Source organism: Odontesthes bonariensis, chromosome 3, assembly GCF_027942865.1.
Source record: "Odontesthes bonariensis isolate fOdoBon6 chromosome 3, fOdoBon6.hap1, whole genome shotgun sequence".
NCBI classification, from domain to species: domain Eukaryota; kingdom Metazoa; phylum Chordata; class Actinopteri; order Atheriniformes; family Atherinopsidae; genus Odontesthes; species Odontesthes bonariensis.
Window position 1 is genome coordinate 20,822,205 of NC_134508.1, and position 19,192 is coordinate 20,841,396.

The window sequence follows — 19,192 nt, forward strand, 5'->3', positions numbered from 1 at the left end:
AAACCTAGATTAATGAAAACACAGGAGGCTACAACCGTCAAATATTGCATTTTTGTGGCCTTTATCTGGCTCCCCAGCTTTGTCTTCTCCGCTCCAAGGAGCGAGCTCCTGGTTTTACTTTCCAAATGAAAACGGCCATTTTAGCCCTTCCTAGCCGAAATAGCTCAGTTGGGAGAGCGTCAGACTGATGATCTGAAGGTCACTGGTTCAATCCCGGGTTTCGGCAAAGACTACTATGAATTGTGGATGTTTGTCAAGAGGGAACAACAGCCCATGTTAGGAAAGTGAACTGGTAAAAAGGAATTATCTCCAAAAACCTAGATGAATGAAAACACAGGAGGCTACAACCGTCAAATATTGCATTTTTGTGGCCTTTATCTGGCTCCCCAGCTTTGTCTTCTCCGCTCCAAGGAGCGAGCTCCTGGTTTTACTTTCCAAATGAAAACGGCCATTTTAGCCCTTCCTAGCCGAAATAGCTCAGTTGGGAGAGCGTCAGACTGATGATCTGAAGGTCACTGGTTCAATCCCGGGTTTCGGATAAGACTACTATGAATTGTGGATGTTTGTCAAGAGGGAACAACAGCCCATGTTAGGAAAGTGAACTGGTAAAAAGGAATTATCTCAAAAAACCTAAAGAAATGAAAACACAGGAGGCTACAACCGTCAAATATTGCATTTTTGTGGCCTTTATCTGGCTCCCCAGCTTTGTCGTCTCCGCTCCACGGAGCGAGGTCCTGGTTTTACTTTCCAAATGAAAACGGCCATTTTAGCCCTTCCTAGCCGTAATAGCTCAGTTGGGAGAGCGTCAGACTGAAGATCTGAAGGTCCCTGGTTCAATCCCGGGTTTCGGCAAAGACTACTATGAATTGTGGATGTTTGTCAAGAGGGAACAACAGCCCATGTTAGGAAAGTGAACTGGTAAAAAGGAATTATCTCAAAAAACCTAGATTAATGAAAACACAGGAGGCTACAACCGTCAAATATTGCATTTTTGTGGCCTTTATCTGGCTCCCCAGCTTTGTCTTCTCCGCTCCAAGGAGCGAGCTCCTGGTTTTACTTTCCAAATGAAAACGGCCATTTTAGCCCTTCCTAGCCGAAATAGCTCAGTTGGGAGAGCGTCAGACTGATGATCTGAAGGTCACTGGTTCAATCCCGGGTTTCGGCAAAGACTACTATGAATTGTGGATGTTTGTCAAGAGGGAACAACAGCCCATGTTAGGAAAGTGAACTGGTAAAAAGGAATTATCTCCAAAAACCTAGATGAATGAAAACACAGGAGGCTACAACCGTCAAATATTGCATTTTTGTGGCCTTTATCTGGCTCCCCAGCTTTGTCTTCTCCGCTCCAAGGAGCGAGCTCCTGGTTTTACTTTCCAAATGAAAACGGCCATTTTAGCCCTTCCTAGCCGAAATAGCTCAGTTGGGAGAGCGTCAGACTGATGATCTGAAGGTCACTGGTTCAATCCCGGGTTTCGGATAAGACTACTATGAATTGTGGATGTTTGTCAAGAGGGAACAACAGCCCATGTTAGGAAAGTGAACTGGTAAAAAGGAATTATCTCAAAAAACCTAAAGAAATGAAAACACAGGAGGCTACAACCGTCAAATATTGCATTTTTGTGGCCTTTATCTGGCTCCCCAGCTTTGTCGTCTCCGCTCCACGGAGCGAGGTCCTGGTTTTACTTTCCAAATGAAAACGGCCATTTTAGCCCTTCCTAGCCGTAATAGCTCAGTTGGGAGAGCGTCAGACTGAAGATCTTAAGGTCACTGGTTCAATCCCGGGTTTCGGCAAAGACTACTATGAATTGTGGATGTTTGTCAAGAGGGAACAACAGCCCATGTTAGGAAAGTGAACTGGTAAAAAGGAATTATCTCAAAAAACCTAGATTAATGAAAACACACGAGGCTGGTAGGAAAGTGAACTGGTAAAAAGGAATTATCTCCAAAAACCTAAATTAATGAAAACACAGGAGGCTACAACCGTCAAATATTGCATTTTTGTGGCCTTTATCTGGCTCCCCAGCTTTGTCGTCTGCGCTTCACGGAGCGAGGTCCTGGTTTTACTTTCCAAATGAAAACGGTCATTTTAGCCCTTCCTAGCCGAAATAGCTCAGTTGGGAGAGCGTCAGACTGAAGATCTGAAGGTCACTGGTTCAATCCCGGGTTTCGGATAAGACTACTATGAATTGTGGATGTTTGTCAAGAGGGAACAACAGCCCATGTTAGGAAAGTGAACTGGTAAAAAGGAATTATCTCCAAAAACCTGCATTAATGAAAACACATGAGGCTACAACCGTCAAATATTGCATTTTTGTGGCCTTTATCTGGCTCCCCAGCTTTGTCTTCTCCGCTCCAAGGAGCGAGCTCCCGGTTTTACTTTCCAAATGAAAACGGTCATTTTAGCCCTTCCTAGCCGAAATAGCTCAGTTGGGAGAGCGTCAGACTGAAGATCTGAAGGTCACTGGTTCAATCCCGGGTTTCAGCAAAGACTACTATGAATTGTGGATGTTTGTCAGTAGGGAACAACAGCTCATGTTAGAAAAATGAACTGGTAAAAAGGAATTATCTCCAAAAACCTAGATTAATGAAAACACAGGAGGCTACAACCGTAAAATATTGCATTTTTGTGGCCTTTATCTGAATCCCCAGCTTTGTCGTCTACGCTCCACGGAGCGAGGTCCTGGTTTTACTTTCCAAATGAAAACGGCCATTTTAGCCCTTTAGCCCTGAAGGTCACTGGTTCAATCCCGGGTTTCGGCAAAGACTACTATGAATTTTGGATGTTTGTCAAGAGGGAAACACAGCCCATGTTAGGAAAGTGAACTGGTAAAAAGGAATTATCTCAAAAAACCTAGATTAATGAAAACACACGAGGCTGGTAGGAAAGTGAAATGGTAAAAAGGAATTATCTCTAAAAACCTGCATTAATGAAAACACACGAGGCTGGTAGGAAAGTGAACTGGTAAAAAGGAATTATCTCCAAAAACCTAGATTAATGAAAACACAGGAGGCTACAACCGTCAAATATTGCATTTTTGTGGCCTTTATCTAGCTCCCCAGCTTTGTCTTCTCCGCTCCAAGGAGCGAGCTCCCGGTTTTACTTTCCAAATGAAAACGGCCATTTTAGCCCTTCCTAGCCGAAATAGCTCAGTTGGGAGAGCGTCAGACTGATGATCTGAAGGTCCCTGGTTCAATCCCGGGTTTCAGCAAAGACTACTATGAATTGTGGATGTTTGTCAAGAGGGAACAACAGCCCATGTTAGGAAAGTGAACTGGTAAAAAGGAATTATCTCCAAAAACCTAGATGAATGAAAACACAGGAGGCTACAACCGTCAAATATTGCATTTTTGTGGCCTTTATCTGGCTCCCCAGCTTTGTCGTCTCCGCTCCACGGAGCGAGGTCCTGGTTTTACTTTCCAAATGAAAACGGCCATTTTAGCCCTTCCTAGCCGTAATAGCTCAGTTGGGAGAGCGTCAGACTGAAGATCTGAAGGTCCCTGGTTCAATCCCGGGTTTCGGCAAAGACTACTATGAATTGTGGATGTTTGTCAAGAGGGAACAACAGCCCATGTTAGGAAAGTGAACTGGTAAAAAGGAATTATCTCAAAAAACCTAGATTAATGAAAACACAGGAGGCTACAACCGTCAAATATTGCATTTTTGTGGCCTTTATCTGGCTCCCCAGCTTTGTCGTCTCCGCTCCATGGAGCGAGGTCCTGGTTTTACTTTCCAAATGAAAACGGCCATTTTAGCCCTTCCTAGCCGTAATAGCTCAGTTGGGAGAGCGTCAGACTGAAGATCTGAAGGTCCCTGGTTCAATCCCGGGTTTCGGCAAAGACTACTATGAATTGTGGATGTTTGTCAAGAGGGAACAACAGCCCATGTTAGGAAAGTGAACTGGTAAAAAGGAATTATCTCAAAAAACCTAGATTAATGAAAACACAGGAGGCTACAACCGTCAAATATTGCATTTTTGTGGCCTTTATCTGGCTCCCCAGCTTTGTCTTCTCCGCTCCAAGGAGCGAGCTCCTGGTTTTACTTTCCAAATGAAAACGGCCATTTTAGCCCTTCCTAGCCGAAATAGCTCAGTTGGGAGAGCGTCAGACTGATGATCTGAAGGTCACTGGTTCAATCCCGGGTTTCGGCAAAGACTACTATGAATTGTGGATGTTTGTCAAGAGGGAACAACAGCCCATGTTAGGAAAGTGAACTGGTAAAAAGGAATTATCTCCAAAAACCTAGATGAATGAAAACACAGGAGGCTACAACCGTCAAATATTGCATTTTTGTGGCCTTTATCTGGCTCCCCAGCTTTGTCTTCTCCGCTCCAAGGAGCGAGCTCCTGGTTTTACTTTCCAAATGAAAACGGCCATTTTAGCCCTTCCTAGCCGAAATAGCTCAGTTGGGAGAGCGTCAGACTGATGATCTGAAGGTCACTGGTTCAATCCCGGGTTTCGGATAAGACTACTATGAATTGTGGATGTTTGTCAAGAGGGAACAACAGCCCATGTTAGGAAAGTGAACTGGTAAAAAGGAATTATCTCAAAAAACCTAAAGAAATGAAAACACAGGAGGCTACAACCGTCAAATATTGCATTTTTGTGGCCTTTATCTGGCTCCCCAGCTTTGTCGTCTCCGCTCCACGGAGCGAGGTCCTGGTTTTACTTTCCAAATGAAAACGGCCATTTTAGCCCTTCCTAGCCGTAATAGCTCAGTTGGGAGAGCGTCAGACTGAAGATCTTAAGGTCACTGGTTCAATCCCGGGTTTCGGCAAAGACTACTATGAATTGTGGATGTTTGTCAAGAGGGAACAACAGCCCATGTTAGGAAAGTGAACTGGTAAAAAGGAATTATCTCAAAAAACCTAGATTAATGAAAACACACGAGGCTGGTAGGAAAGTGAACTGGTAAAAAGGAATTATCTCCAAAAACCTAAATTAATGAAAACACAGGAGGCTACAACCGTCAAATATTGCATTTTTGTGGCCTTTATCTGGCTCCCCAGCTTTGTCGTCTGCGCTTCACGGAGCGAGGTCCTGGTTTTACTTTCCAAATGAAAACGGTCATTTTAGCCCTTCCTAGCCGAAATAGCTCAGTTGGGAGAGCGTCAGACTGAAGATCTGAAGGTCACTGGTTCAATCCCGGGTTTCGGATAAGACTACTATGAATTGTGGATGTTTGTCAAGAGGGAACAACAGCCCATGTTAGGAAAGTGAACTGGTAAAAAGGAATTATCTCCAAAAACCTGCATTAATGAAAACACACGAGGCTACAACCGTCAAATATTGCATTTTTGTGGCCTTTATCTGGCTCCCCAGCTTTGTCTTCTCCGCTCCAAGGAGCGAGCTCCCGGTTTTACTTTCCAAATGAAAACGGTCATTTTAGCCCTTCCTAGCCGAAATAGCTCAGTTGGGAGAGCGTCAGACTGAAGATCTGAAGGTCACTGGTTCAATCCCGGGTTTCAGCAAAGACTACTATGAATTGTGGATGTTTGTCAGTAGGGAACAACAGCTCATGTTAGAAAAATGAACTGGTAAAAAGGAATTATCTCCAAAAACCTAGATTAATGAAAACACAGGAGGCTACAACCGTAAAATATTGCATTTTTGTGGCCTTTATCTGAATCCCCAGCTTTGTCGTCTACGCTCCACGGAGCGAGGTCCTGGTTTTACTTTCCAAATGAAAACGGCCATTTTAGCCCTTTAGCCCTGAAGGTCACTGGTTCAATCCCGGGTTTCGGCAAAGACTACTATGAATTTTGGATGTTTGTCAAGAGGGAAACACAGCCCATGTTAGGAAAGTGAACTGGTAAAAAGGAATTATCTCAAAAAACCTAGATTAATGAAAACACACGAGGCTGGTAGGAAAGTGAAATGGTAAAAAGGAATTATCTCCAAAAACCTAGATTAATGAAAACACAGGAGGCTACAACCGTCAAATATTGCATTTTTGTGGCCTTTATCTAGCTCCCCAGCTTTGTCTTCTCCGCTCCAAGGAGCGAGCTCCCGGTTTTACTTTCCAAATGAAAACGGCCATTTTAGCCCTTCCTAGCCGAAATAGCTCAGTTGGGAGAGCGTCAGACTGATGATCTGAAGGTCCCTGGTTCAATCCCGGGTTTCAGCAAAGACTACTATGAATTGTGGATGTTTGTCAAGAGGGAACAACAGCCCATGTTAGGAAAGTGAACTGGTAAAAAGGAATTATCTCCAAAAACCTAGATGAATGAAAACACAGGAGGCTACAACCGTCAAATATTGCATTTTTGTGGCCTTTATCTGGCTCCCCAGCTTTGTCGTCTCCGCTCCACGGAGCGAGGTCCTGGTTTTACTTTCCAAATGAAAACGGCCATTTTAGCCCTTCCTAGCCGTAATAGCTCAGTTGGGAGAGCGTCAGACTGAAGATCTGAAGGTCCCTGGTTCAATCCCGGGTTTCGGCAAAGACTACTATGAATTGTGGATGTTTGTCAAGAGGGAACAACAGCCCATGTTAGGAAAGTGAACTGGTAAAAAGGAATTATCTCCAAAAACCTAGATGAATGAAAACACAGGAGGCTACAACCGTCAAATATTGCATTTTTGTGGCCTTTATCTGGCTCCCCAGCTTTGTCTTCTCCGCTCCAAGGAGCGAGCTCCTGGTTTTACTTTCCAAATGAAAACGGCCATTTTAGCCCTTCCTAGCCGAAATAGCTCAGTTGGGAGAGCGTCAGACTGATGATCTGAAGGTCACTGGTTCAATCCCGGGTTTCGGATAAGACTACTATGAATTGTGGATGTTTGTCAAGAGGGAACAACAGCCCATGTTAGGAAAGTGAACTGGTAAAAAGGAATTATCTCAAAAAACCTAAAGAAATGAAAACACAGGAGGCTACAACCGTCAAATATTGCATTTTTGTGGCCTTTATCTGGCTCCCCAGCTTTGTCGTCTCCGCTCCACGGAGCGAGGTCCTGGTTTTACTTTCCAAATGAAAACGGCCATTTTAGCCCTTCCTAGCCGTAATAGCTCAGTTGGGAGAGCGTCAGACTGAAGATCTTAAGGTCACTGGTTCAATCCCGGGTTTCGGCAAAGACTACTATGAATTGTGGATGTTTGTCAAGAGGGAACAACAGCCCATGTTAGGAAAGTGAACTGGTAAAAAGGAATTATCTCAAAAAACCTAGATTAATGAAAACACACGAGGCTGGTAGGAAAGTGAACTGGTAAAAAGGAATTATCTCCAAAAACCTAAATTAATGAAAACACAGGAGGCTACAACCGTCAAATATTGCATTTTTGTGGCCTTTATCTGGCTCCCCAGCTTTGTCGTCTGCGCTTCACGGAGCGAGGTCCTGGTTTTACTTTCCAAATGAAAACGGTCATTTTAGCCCTTCCTAGCCGAAATAGCTCAGTTGGGAGAGCGTCAGACTGAAGATCTGAAGGTCACTGGTTCAATCCCGGGTTTCGGATAAGACTACTATGAATTGTGGATGTTTGTCAAGAGGGAACAACAGCCCATGTTAGGAAAGTGAACTGGTAAAAAGGAATTATCTCCAAAAACCTGCATTAATGAAAACACACGAGGCTACAACCGTCAAATATTGCATTTTTGTGGCCTTTATCTGGCTCCCCAGCTTTGTCTTCTCCGCTCCAAGGAGCGAGCTCCCGGTTTTACTTTCCAAATGAAAACGGTCATTTTAGCCCTTCCTAGCCGAAATAGCTCAGTTGGGAGAGCGTCAGACTGAAGATCTGAAGGTCACTGGTTCAATCCCGGGTTTCAGCAAAGACTACTATGAATTGTGGATGTTTGTCAGTAGGGAACAACAGCTCATGTTAGAAAAATGAACTGGTAAAAAGGAATTATCTCCAAAAACCTAGATTAATGAAAACACAGGAGGCTACAACCGTCAAATATTGCATTTTTGTGGCCTTTATCTGGCTCCCCAGCTTTGTCGTCTACGCTCCACGGAGCGAGGTCCTGGTTTTACTTTCCAAATGAAAACGGCCATTTTAGCCCTTTAGCCCTGAAGGTCACTGGTTCAATCCCGGGTTTCAGCAAAGACTACTATGAATTTTGGATGTTTGTCAAGAGGGAACAACAGCCCATGTTAGGAAAGTGAACTGGTAAAAAGGAATTATCTCAAAAAACCTAGATTAATGAAAACACACGAGGCTGGTAGGAAAGTGAAATGGTAAAAAGGAATTATCTCTAAAAACCTGCTTTAATGAAAACACACGAGGCTGGTAGGAAAGTGAACTGGTAAAAAGGAATTATCTCCAAAAACCTAGATTAATGAAAACACAGGAGGCTACAACCGTCAAATATTGCATTTTTGTGGCCTTTATCTGGCTCCCCAGCTTTGTCGTCTCCGCTCCACGGAGCGATGTCCCGGTTTTACTTTCCAAATGAAAACGGCCATTTTAGCCCTTCCTAGCCGAAATAGCTCAGTTGGGAGAGCGTCAGACTGAAGATCTGAAGGTCCCTGGTTCAATCCCGGGTTTCGGCAAAGACTACTATGAATTGTGGATGTTTGTCAAGAGGGAACAACAGCCCATGTTAGGAAAGTGAACTGGTAAAAATGAATTATCTCCAAAAACCTAGATTAATGAAAACACACGAGGCTGGTAGGAAAGTGAACTGGTAAAAAGGAATTATCTCCAAAAACCTAGATTAATGAAAACACAGGAGGCTACAACCGTCAAATATTGCATTTTTGTGGCCTTTATCTGGCTCCCCAGCTTTGTCGTCTCCGCTCCGCGGAGCGAGCTGCCGGTTTTACTTTCCAAATGAAAACGGCCATTTTAGCCCTTCCTAGCCGAAATAGCTCAGTTGGGAGAGCGTCAGACTGAAGATCTGAAGGTCCCTGGTTCAATCCCGGGTTTCGGCAAAGACTACTATGAATTTTGGATGTTTGTCAGTAGGGAACAACATCCCATGTTAGGAAAGTGAACTGGTAAAAAGGAATTATCTCAAAAAACCTAGATTAATGAAAACACACGAGGCTGGTAGGAAAGTGAACTGGTAAAAAGGAATTATCTCAAAAAATCTAGATTAATGAAAACACACGAGGCTGGTAGGAAAGTGAACTGGTAAAAAGGAATTATCTCCAAAAACCTAGATTAATGAAAACACACGAGGCTACAACCGTCAAATATTGCATTTTTGTGGCCTTTATCTGGCTCCCCAGCTTTGTCTTCTCCGCTCCAAGGAGCGAGCTCCCGGTTTTATTTTCCAGATGAAAACGGCCATTTTAGCCCTTCCTAGCCGAAATAGCTCAGTTGGGAGAGCGTCAGACTGAAGATCTGAAGGTCCCTGGTTCAGTCCCGGGTTTCGGCAAAGACTACTATGAATTGTGGATGTTTGTCAAGAGGGAACAACAGCCCATGTTAGGAAAGTGAACTAGTAAAAAGGAATTATCTCCAAAAACCTAGATTAATGAAAACACAGGAGGCTGGTAGGAAAGTGAACTGGTAAAATGGAATTATCTCCAAAAACCTAAATTAATGAAAACACAGGAGGCTACAACCGTCAAATATTGCATTTTTGTGGCCTTTATCTGGCTCCCCAGCTTTGTCTTCTACGCTCCGCGGAGCGAGCTGCCGGTTTTACTTTCCAAATGAAAACGGCCATTTTAGCCCTTCCTAGCCGAAATAGCTCAGTTGGGAGAGCGTCAGACTGAAGATCTGAAGGTCCCTGGTTCAATCCCGGGTTTCGGCAAAGACTACTATGAATTTTGGATGTTTGTCAGTAGGGAACAACAGCCCATGTTAGGAAAGTGAACTGGTAAAAAGGAATTATCTCAAAAAATCTAGATTAATGAAAACACACGAGGCTGGTAGGAAAGTGAACTGGTAAAAAGGAATTATCTCTAAAAACCTGCATTAATGAAAACACACGAGGCTGGTAGGAAAGTGAACTGGTAAAAAGGAATTATCTCCAAAAACCTAGATTAATGAAAACACAGGAGGCTACAACCGTCAAATATTGCATTTTTGTGGCCTTTATCTGGCTCCCCAGCTTTGTCGTCTACGCTCCACGGAGCGAGGTCCTGGTTTTACTTTCCAAATGAAAACGGCCATTTTAGCCCTTCCTAGCCGAAATAGTTCAGTTGGGAGAGCGTCAGACTGAAGATCTGAAGGTCACTAGTTCAATCCCGGGTTTCGGCAAAGACTACTATGAATTGTGGATGTTTGTCAAGAGGGAACAACAGCCCATGTTAGGAAAGTGAACTGGTAAAAATGAATTATCTCCAAAAACCTAGATTAATGAAAACACACGAGGCTGGTAGGAAAGTGAACTGGTAAAAAGGAATTATCTCCAAAAACCTAGATTAATGAAAACACAGGAGGCTACAACCGTCAAATATTGCATTTTTGTGGCCTTTATCTGGCTCCCCAGCTTTGTCGTCTCCGCTCCGCGGAGCGAGCTGCCGGTTTTACTTTCCAAATGAAAACGGCCATTTTAGCCCTTCCTAGCCGAAATAGCTCAGTTGGGAGAGCGTCAGACTGAAGATCTGAAGGTCCCTGGTTCAATCCCGGGTTTCGGCAAAGACTACTATGAATTTTGGATGTTTGTCAGTAGGGAACAACATCCCATGTTAGGAAAGTGAACTGGTAAAAAGGAATTATCTCAAAAAACCTAGATTAATGAAAACACACGAGGCTGGTAGGAAAGTGAACTGGTAAAAAGGAATTATCTCAAAAAATCTAGATTAACGAAAACACACGAGGCTGGTAGGAAAGTGAACTGGTAAAAAGGAATTATCTCCAAAAACCTAGATTAATGAAAACACACGAGGCTACAACCGTCAAATATTGCATTTTTGTGGCCTTTATCTGGCTCCCCAGCTTTGTCTTCTCCGCTCCAAGGAGCGAGCTCCCGGTTTTACTTTCCAAATGAAAACGGTCATTTTAGCCCTTCCTAGCCGAAATAGCTCAGTTGGGAGAGCGTCAGACTGAAGATCTGAAGGTCACTGGTTCAATCCCGGGTTTCAGCAAAGACTACTATGAATTGTGGATGTTTGTCAGTAGGGAACAACAGCTCATGTTAGAAAAATGAACTGGTAAAAAGGAATTATCTCCAAAAACCTAGATTAATGAAAACACAGGAGGCTACAACCGTAAAATATTGCATTTTTGTGGCCTTTATCTGAATCCCCAGCTTTGTCGTCTACGCTCCACGGAGCGAGGTCCTGGTTTTACTTTCCAAATGAAAACGGCCATTTTAGCCCTTTAGCCCTGAAGGTCACTGGTTCAATCCCGGGTTTCGGCAAAGACTACTATGAATTGTGGATGTTTGTCAGTAGGGAACAACAGCCCATGTTAGAAAAATGAACTGGTAAAAAGGAATTATCTCCAAAAACCTAGATTAATGAAAACACAGGAGGCTACAACCGTCAAATATTGCATTTTTGTGGCCTTTATCTGGCTCCCCAGCTTTGTCGTCTACGCTCCACGGAGCGAGGTCCTGGTTTTACTTTCCAAATGAAAACGGCCATTTTAGCCCTTCCTAGCCGAAATAGTTCAGTTGGGAGAGCGTCAGATTGAAGATCTGAAGGTCACTGGTTCAATCCCGGGTTTCGTTAAAGACTACTATGAATTGTGGATGTTTGTCAAGAGGGAACAACAGCCCATGTTAGGAAAGTGAACTGGTAAAAAGGAATTATCTCCAAAAACCTAAAGAAATGAAAACACAGGAGGCTACAACCGTCAAATATTGCATTTTTGTGGCCTTTATCTGGCTCCCCAGCTTTGTCGTCTCCGCTCCACGGAGCGAGGTCCTGGTTTTACTTTCCAAATGAAAACGGCCATTTTAGCCCTTCCTAGCCGTAATAGCTCAGTTGGGAGAGCGTCAGACTGAAGATCTTAAGGTCACTGGTTCAATCCCGGGTTTCGGCAAAGACTACTATGAATTGTGGATGTTTGTCAAGAGGGAACAACAGCCCATGTTAGGAAAGTGAACTGGTAAAAAGGAATTATCTCAAAAAACCTAGATTAATGAAAACACACGAGGCTGGTAGGAAAGTGAACTGGTAAAAAGGAATTATCTCCAAAAACCTAAATTAATGAAAACACAGGAGGCTACAACCGTCAAATATTGCATTTTTGTGGCCTTTATCTGGCTCCCCAGCTTTGTCGTCTGCGCTTCACGGAGCGAGGTCCTGGTTTTACTTTCCAAATGAAAACGGCCATCTTAGCCCTTCCTAGCCGAAATAGCTCAGTTGGGAGAGCGTCAGGCTGAAGATCTGAAGGTCACTGGTTCAATCCCGGGTTTCGGATAAGACTACTATGAATTGTGGATGTTTGTCAAGAGGGAACAACAGCCTATGTTAGGAAAGTGAACTGGTAAAAAGGAATTATCTCCAAAAACCTGCATTAATGAAAACACACGAGGCTACAACCGTCAAATATTGCATTTTTGTGGCCTTTATCTGGCTCCCCAGCTTTGTCTTCTCCGCTCCAAGGAGCGAGCTCCCGGTTTTACTTTCCAAATGAAAACGGCCATTTTAGCCCTTCCTAGCCGAAATAGCTCAGTTGGGAGAGCGTCAGACTGAAGATCTGAAGGTCCCTGGTTCAATCCCGGGTTTCGGCAAAGACTACTATGAATTGTGGATGTTTGTCAAGAGGGAACAACAGCCCATGTTAGGAAAGTGAACTGGTAAAAATGAATTATCTCCAAAAACCTAGATTAATGAAAACACACGAGGCTGGTAGGAAAGTGAACTGGTAAAAAGGAATTATCTCCAAAAACCTAGATTAATGAAAACACAGGAGGCTACAACCGTCAAATATTGCATTTTTGTGGCCTTTATCTGGCTCCCCAGCTTTGTCGTCTCCGCTCCGCGGAGCGAGTTCCTGGTTTTACTTTCCAAATGAAAACGGCCATTTTAGCCCTTCCTAGCCGTAATAGCTCAGTTGGGAGAGCGTCAGACTGAAGATCTTAAGGTCACTGGTTCAATCCCGGGTTTCGGCAAAGACTACTATGAATTGTGGATGTTTGTCAAGAGGGAACAACAGCCCATGTTAGGAAAGTGAACTGGTAAAAAGGAATTATCTCAAAAAACCTAGATTAATGAAAACACACGAGGCTGGTAGGAAAGTGAACTGGTAAAAAGGAATTATCTCCAAAAACCTAGATTAATGAAAACACAGGAGGCTACAACCGTCAAATATTGCATTTTTGTGGCCTTTATCTGGCTCCCCAGCTTTGTCGTCTGCGCTTCACGGAGCGAGGTCCTGGTTTTACTTTCCAAATGAAAACGGCCATCTTAGCCCTTCCTAGCCGAAATAGCTCAGTTGGGAGAGCGTCAGGCTGAAGATCTGAAGGTCACTGGTTCAATCCCGGGTTTCGGATAAGACTACTATGAATTGTGGATGTTTGTCAAGAGGGAACAACAGCCTATGTTAGGAAAGTGAACTGGTAAAAAGGAATTATCTCCAAAAACCTGCATTAATGAAAACACACGAGGCTACAACCGTCAAATATTGCATTTTTGTGGCCTTTATCTGGCTCCCCAGCTTTGTCGTCTACGCTCCACGGAGCGAGGTCCTGGTTTTACTTTCCAAATGAAAACGGCCATTTTAGCCCTTTAGCCCTGAAGGTCACTGGTTCAATCCCGGGTTTCAGCAAAGACTACTATGAATTTTGGATGTTTGTCAAGAGGGAACAACAGCCCATGTTAGGAAAGTGAACTGGTAAAAAGGAATTATCTCAAAAAACCTAGATTAATGAAAACACACGAGGCTGGTAGGAAAGTGAAATGGTAAAAAGGAATTATCTCTAAAAACCTGCTTTAATGAAAACACACGAGGCTGGTAGGAAAGTGAACTGGTAAAAAGGAATTATCTCCAAAAACCTAGATTAATGAAAACACAGGAGGCTACAACCGTCAAATATTGCATTTTTGTGGCCTTTATCTGGCTCCCCAGCTTTGTCGTCTCCGCTCCACGGAGCGATGTCCCGGTTTTACTTTCCAAATGAAAACGGCCATTTTAGCCCTTCCTAGCCGAAATAGCTCAGTTGGGAGAGCGTCAGACTGAAGATCTGAAGGTCCCTGGTTCAATCCCGGGTTTCGGCAAAGACTACTATGAATTGTGGATGTTTGTCAAGAGGGAACAACAGCCCATGTTAGGAAAGTGAACTGGTAAAAATGAATTATCTCCAAAAACCTAGATTAATGAAAACACACGAGGCTGGTAGGAAAGTGAACTGGTAAAAAGGAATTATCTCCAAAAACCTAGATTAATGAAAACACAGGAGGCTACAACCGTCAAATATTGCATTTTTGTGGCCTTTATCTGGCTCCCCAGCTTTGTCGTCTCCGCTCCGCGGAGCGAGCTGCCGGTTTTACTTTCCAAATGAAAACGGCCATTTTAGCCCTTCCTAGCCGAAATAGCTCAGTTGGGAGAGCGTCAGACTGAAGATCTGAAGGTCCCTGGTTCAATCCCGGGTTTCGGCAAAGACTACTATGAATTTTGGATGTTTGTCAGTAGGGAACAACATCCCATGTTAGGAAAGTGAACTGGTAAAAAGGAATTATCTCAAAAAACCTAGATTAATGAAAACACACGAGGCTGGTAGGAAAGTGAACTGGTAAAAAGGAATTATCTCAAAAAATCTAGATTAATGAAAACACACGAGGCTGGTAGGAAAGTGAACTGGTAAAAAGGAATTATCTCCAAAAACCTAGATTAATGAAAACACACGAGGCTACAACCGTCAAATATTGCATTTTTGTGGCCTTTATCTGGCTCCCCAGCTTTGTCTTCTCCGCTCCAAGGAGCGAGCTCCCGGTTTTATTTTCCAGATGAAAACGGCCATTTTAGCCCTTCCTAGCCGAAATAGCTCAGTTGGGAGAGCGTCAGACTGAAGATCTGAAGGTCCCTGGTTCAGTCCCGGGTTTCGGCAAAGACTACTATGAATTGTGGATGTTTGTCAAGAGGGAACAACAGCCCATGTTAGGAAAGTGAACTAGTAAAAAGGAATTATCTCCAAAAACCTAGATTAATGAAAACACAGGAGGCTGGTAGGAAAGTGAACTGGTAAAATGGAATTATCTCCAAAAACCTAAATTAATGAAAACACAGGAGGCTACAACCGTCAAATATTGCATTTTTGTGGCCTTTATCTGGCTCCCCAGCTTTGTCTTCTACGCTCCGCGGAGCGAGCTGCCGGTTTTACTTTCCAAATGAAAACGGCCATTTTAGCCCTTCCTAGCCGAAATAGCTCAGTTGGGAGAGCGTCAGACTGAAGATCTGAAGGTCCCTGGTTCAATCCCGGGTTTCGGCAAAGACTACTATGAATTTTGGATGTTTGTCAGTAGGGAACAACAGCCCATGTTAGGAAAGTGAACTGGTAAAAAGGAATTATCTCAAAAAATCTAGATTAATGAAAACACACGAGGCTGGTAGGAAAGTGAAATGGTAAAAAGGAATTATCTCTAAAAACCTGCATTAATGAAAACACACGAGGCTGGTAGGAAAGTGAACTGGTAAAAAGGAATTATCTCCAAAAACCTAGATTAATGAAAACACAGGAGGCTACAACCGTCAAATATTGCATTTTTGTGGCCTTTATCTGGCTCCCCAGCTTTGTCGTCTACGCTCCACGGAGCGAGGTCCTGGTTTTACTTTCCAAATGAAAACGGCCATTTTAGCCCTTCCTAGCCGAAATAGTTCAGTTGGGAGAGCGTCAGACTGAAGATCTGAAGGTCACTAGTTCAATCCCGGGTTTCGGCAAAGACTACTATGAATTGTGGATGTTTGTCAAGAGGGAACAACAGCCCATGTTAGGAAAGTGAACTGTTAAAAATGAATTATCTCCAAAAACCTAGATTAATGAAAACACACGAGGCTGGTAGGAAAGTGAACTGGTAAAAAGGAATTATCTCCAAAAACCTAGATTAATGAAAACACAGGAGGCTACAACCGTCAAATATTGCATTTTTGTGGCCTTTATCTGGCTCCCCAGCTTTGTCGTCTCCGCTCCGCGGAGCGAGCTGCCGGTTTTACTTTCCAAATGAAAACGGCCATTTTAGCCCTTCCTAGCCGAAATAGCTCAGTTGGGAGAGCGTCAGACTGAAGATCTGAAGGTCCCTGGTTCAATCCCGGGTTTCGGCAAAGACTACTATGAATTTTGGATGTTTGTCAGTAGGGAACAACATCCCATGTTAGGAAAGTGAACTGGTAAAAAGGAATTATCTCAAAAAACCTAGATTAATGAAAACACACGAGGCTGGTAGGAAAGTGAACTGGTAAAAAGGAATTATCTCAAAAAATCTAGATTAATGAAAACACACGAGGCTGGTAGGAAAGTGAACTGGTAAAAAGGAATTATCTCCAAAAACCTAGATTAATGAAAACACACGAGGCTACAACCGTCAAATATTGCATTTTTGTGGCCTTTATCTGGCTCCCCAGCTTTGTCTTCTCCGCTCCAAGGAGCGAGCTCCCGGTTTTACTTTCCAAATGAAAACGGTCATTTTAGCCCTTCCTAGCCGAAATAGCTCAGTTGGGAGAGCGTCAGACTGAAGATCTGAAGGTCACTGGTTCAATCCCGGGTTTCAGCAAAGACTACTATGAATTGTGGATGTTTGTCAGTAGGGAACAACAGCTCATGTTAGAAAAATGAACTGGTAAAAAGGAATTATCTCCAAAAACCTAGATTAATGAAAACACAGGAGGCTACAACCGTAAAATATTGCATTTTTGTGGCCTTTATCTGAATCCCCAGCTTTGTCGTCTACGCTCCACGGAGCGAGGTCCTGGTTTTACTTTCCAAATGAAAACGGCCATTTTAGCCCTTTAGCCCTGAAGGTCACTGGTTCAATCCCGGGTTTCGGCAAAGACTACTATGAATTTTGGATGTTTGTCAAGAGGGAAACACAGCCCATGTTAGGAAAGTGAACTGGTAAAAAGGAATTATCTCAAAAAACCTAAAGAAATGAAAACACAGGAGGCTACAACCGTCAAATATTGCATTTTTGTGGCCTTTATCTGGCTCCCCAGCTTTGTCGTCTCCGCTCCACGGAGCGAGGTCCTGGTTTTACTTTCCAAATGAAAACGGCCATTTTAGCCCTTCCTAGCCGTAATAGCTCAGTTGGGAGAGCGTCAGACTGAAGATCTTAAGGTCACTGGTTCAATCCCGGGTTTCGGCAAAGACTACTATGAATTGTGGATGTTTGTCAAGAGGGAACAACAGCCCATGTTAGGAAAGTGAACTGGTAAAAAGGAATTATCTCAAAAAACCTAGATTAATGAAAACACACGAGGCTGGTAGGAAAGTGAACTGGTAAAAAGGAATTATCTCCAAAAACCTAAATTAATGAAAACACAGGAGGCTACAACCGTCAAATATTGCATTTTTGTGGCCTTTATCTGGCTCCCCAGCTTTGTCGTCTGCGCTTCACGGAGCGAGGTCCTGGTTTTACTTTCCAAATGAAAACGGTCATTTTAGCCCTTCCTAGCCGAAATAGCTCAGTTGGGAGAGCGTCAGACTGAAGATCTGAAGGTCACTGGTTCAATCCCGGGTTTCGGATAAGACTACTATGAATTGTGGATGTTTGTCAAGAGGGAACAACAGCCCATGTTAGGAAAGTGAACTGGTAAAAAGGAATTATCTCCAAAAACCTGCATTAATGAAAACACACGAGGCTACAACCGTCAAATATTGCATTTTTGTGGCCTTTATCTGGCTCCCCAGCTTTGTCTTCTCCGCTCCAAGGAGCGAGCTCCCGGTTTTACTTTCCAAATGAAAACGGTCATTTTAGCCCTTCCTAGCCGAAATAGCTCAGTTGGGAGAGCGTCAGACTGAAGATCTGAAGGTCACTGGTTCAATCCCGGGTTTCAGCAAAGACTACTATGAATTGTGGATGTTTGTCAGTAGGGAACAACAGCTCATGTTAGAAAAATGAACTGGTAAAAAGGAATTATCTCCAAAAACCTAGATTAATGAAAACACAGGAGGCTACAACCGTAAAATATTGCATTTTTGTGGCCTTTATCTGAATCCCCAGCTTTGTCGTCTACGCTCCACGGAGCGAGGTCCTGGTTTTACTTTCCAAATGAAAACGGCCATTTTAGCCCTTTAGCCCTGAAGGTCACTGGTTCAATCCCGGGTTTCGGCAAAGACTACTATGAATTTTGGATGTTTGTCAAGAGGGAAACACAGCCCATGTTAGGAAAGTGAACTGGTAAAAAGGAATTATCTCAAAAAACCTAGATTAATGAAAACACACGAGGCTGGTAGGAAAGTGAAATGGTAAAAAGGAATTATCTCCAAAAACCTAGATTAATGAAAACACAGGAGGCTACAACCGTCAAATATTGCATTTTTGTGGCCTTTATCTAGCTCCCCAGCTTTGTCTTCTCCGCTCCAAGGAGCGAGCTCCCGGTTTTACTTTCCAAATGAAAACGGCCATTTTAGCCCTTCCTAGCCGAAATAGCTCAGTTGGGAGAGCGTCAGACTGATGATCTGAAGGTCCCTGGTTCAATCCCGGGTTTCAGCAAAGACTACTATGAATTGTGGATGTTTGTCAAGAGGGAACAACAGCCCATGTTAGGAAAGTGAACTGGTAAAAAGGAATTATCTCCAAAAACCTAGATGAATGAAAACACAGGAGGCTACAACCGTCAAATATTGCATTTTTGTGGCCTTTATCTGGCTCCCCAGCTTTGTCGTCTCCGCTCCACGGAGCGAGGTCCTGGTTTTACTTTCCAAATGAAAACGGCCATTTTAGCCCTTCCTAGCCGTAATAGCTCAGTTGGGAGAGCGTCAGACTGAAGATCTGAAGGTCCCTGGTTCAATCCCGGGTTTCGGCAAAGACTACTATGAATTGTGGATGTTTGTCAAGAGGGAACAACAGCCCATGTTAGGAAAGTGAACTGGTAAAAAGGAATTATCTCCAAAAACCTAGATGAATGAAAACACAGGAGGCTACAACCGTCAAATATTGCATTTTTGTGGCCTTTATCTGGCTCCCCAGCTTTGTCTTCTCCGCTCCAAGGAGCGAGCTCCTGGTTTTACTTTCCAAATGAAAACGGCCATTTTAGCCCTTCCTAGCCGAAATAGCTCAGTTGGGAGAGCGTCAGACTGATGATCTGAAGGTCACTGGTTCAATCCCGGGTTTCGGATAAGACTACTATGAATTGTGGATGTTTGTCAAGAGGGAACAACAGCCCATGTTAGGAAAGTGAACTGGTAAAAAGGAATTATCTCAA

The 19,192-nt window shown here is 43.5% G+C and overlaps 20 non-coding genes across 20 annotated transcripts; all 20 read left to right on the forward strand.

Annotated features, from left to right (window-relative positions):
- The first annotated feature begins 153 nt into the window (after positions 1–153).
- trnai-gau (transfer RNA isoleucine (anticodon GAU)) lies at positions 154–226 on the forward strand. The gene has a single exon. It is a non-coding gene; the product is annotated as a tRNA-Ile (tRNA).
- Positions 227–466: 240 nt separating this feature from the next.
- On the forward strand, positions 467–539 carry trnai-gau (transfer RNA isoleucine (anticodon GAU)). Its single transcript has one exon. It is a non-coding gene; the product is annotated as a tRNA-Ile (tRNA).
- A 553-nt stretch (positions 540–1,092) lies between these two features.
- trnai-gau (transfer RNA isoleucine (anticodon GAU)) lies at positions 1,093–1,165 on the forward strand. Its single transcript has one exon. It is a non-coding gene; the product is annotated as a tRNA-Ile (tRNA).
- A 240-nt stretch (positions 1,166–1,405) lies between these two features.
- On the forward strand, positions 1,406–1,478 carry trnai-gau (transfer RNA isoleucine (anticodon GAU)). The gene has a single exon. It is a non-coding gene; the product is annotated as a tRNA-Ile (tRNA).
- A 1,658-nt stretch (positions 1,479–3,136) lies between these two features.
- trnai-gau (transfer RNA isoleucine (anticodon GAU)) lies at positions 3,137–3,209 on the forward strand. Its single transcript has one exon. It is a non-coding gene; the product is annotated as a tRNA-Ile (tRNA).
- Positions 3,210–4,075: 866 nt separating this feature from the next.
- trnai-gau (transfer RNA isoleucine (anticodon GAU)) lies at positions 4,076–4,148 on the forward strand. The gene has a single exon. It is a non-coding gene; the product is annotated as a tRNA-Ile (tRNA).
- Positions 4,149–4,388: 240 nt separating this feature from the next.
- trnai-gau (transfer RNA isoleucine (anticodon GAU)) lies at positions 4,389–4,461 on the forward strand. Its single transcript has one exon. It is a non-coding gene; the product is annotated as a tRNA-Ile (tRNA).
- A 1,590-nt stretch (positions 4,462–6,051) lies between these two features.
- Positions 6,052–6,124, forward strand: trnai-gau (transfer RNA isoleucine (anticodon GAU)). The gene has a single exon. It is a non-coding gene; the product is annotated as a tRNA-Ile (tRNA).
- Positions 6,125–6,677: 553 nt separating this feature from the next.
- On the forward strand, positions 6,678–6,750 carry trnai-gau (transfer RNA isoleucine (anticodon GAU)). The gene has a single exon. It is a non-coding gene; the product is annotated as a tRNA-Ile (tRNA).
- A 1,658-nt stretch (positions 6,751–8,408) lies between these two features.
- trnaf-gaa (transfer RNA phenylalanine (anticodon GAA)) lies at positions 8,409–8,481 on the forward strand. The gene has a single exon. It is a non-coding gene; the product is annotated as a tRNA-Phe (tRNA).
- A 308-nt stretch (positions 8,482–8,789) lies between these two features.
- On the forward strand, positions 8,790–8,862 carry trnaf-gaa (transfer RNA phenylalanine (anticodon GAA)). The gene has a single exon. It is a non-coding gene; the product is annotated as a tRNA-Phe (tRNA).
- A 757-nt stretch (positions 8,863–9,619) lies between these two features.
- trnaf-gaa (transfer RNA phenylalanine (anticodon GAA)) lies at positions 9,620–9,692 on the forward strand. Its single transcript has one exon. It is a non-coding gene; the product is annotated as a tRNA-Phe (tRNA).
- Positions 9,693–10,449: 757 nt separating this feature from the next.
- Positions 10,450–10,522, forward strand: trnaf-gaa (transfer RNA phenylalanine (anticodon GAA)). Its single transcript has one exon. It is a non-coding gene; the product is annotated as a tRNA-Phe (tRNA).
- Positions 10,523–12,493: 1,971 nt separating this feature from the next.
- On the forward strand, positions 12,494–12,566 carry trnaf-gaa (transfer RNA phenylalanine (anticodon GAA)). Its single transcript has one exon. It is a non-coding gene; the product is annotated as a tRNA-Phe (tRNA).
- A 1,413-nt stretch (positions 12,567–13,979) lies between these two features.
- On the forward strand, positions 13,980–14,052 carry trnaf-gaa (transfer RNA phenylalanine (anticodon GAA)). The gene has a single exon. It is a non-coding gene; the product is annotated as a tRNA-Phe (tRNA).
- A 308-nt stretch (positions 14,053–14,360) lies between these two features.
- On the forward strand, positions 14,361–14,433 carry trnaf-gaa (transfer RNA phenylalanine (anticodon GAA)). The gene has a single exon. It is a non-coding gene; the product is annotated as a tRNA-Phe (tRNA).
- A 757-nt stretch (positions 14,434–15,190) lies between these two features.
- trnaf-gaa (transfer RNA phenylalanine (anticodon GAA)) lies at positions 15,191–15,263 on the forward strand. Its single transcript has one exon. It is a non-coding gene; the product is annotated as a tRNA-Phe (tRNA).
- Positions 15,264–16,020: 757 nt separating this feature from the next.
- Positions 16,021–16,093, forward strand: trnaf-gaa (transfer RNA phenylalanine (anticodon GAA)). Its single transcript has one exon. It is a non-coding gene; the product is annotated as a tRNA-Phe (tRNA).
- A 2,314-nt stretch (positions 16,094–18,407) lies between these two features.
- On the forward strand, positions 18,408–18,480 carry trnai-gau (transfer RNA isoleucine (anticodon GAU)). Its single transcript has one exon. It is a non-coding gene; the product is annotated as a tRNA-Ile (tRNA).
- A 553-nt stretch (positions 18,481–19,033) lies between these two features.
- Positions 19,034–19,106, forward strand: trnai-gau (transfer RNA isoleucine (anticodon GAU)). The gene has a single exon. It is a non-coding gene; the product is annotated as a tRNA-Ile (tRNA).
- Positions 19,107–19,192: the final 86 nt, after the last annotated feature.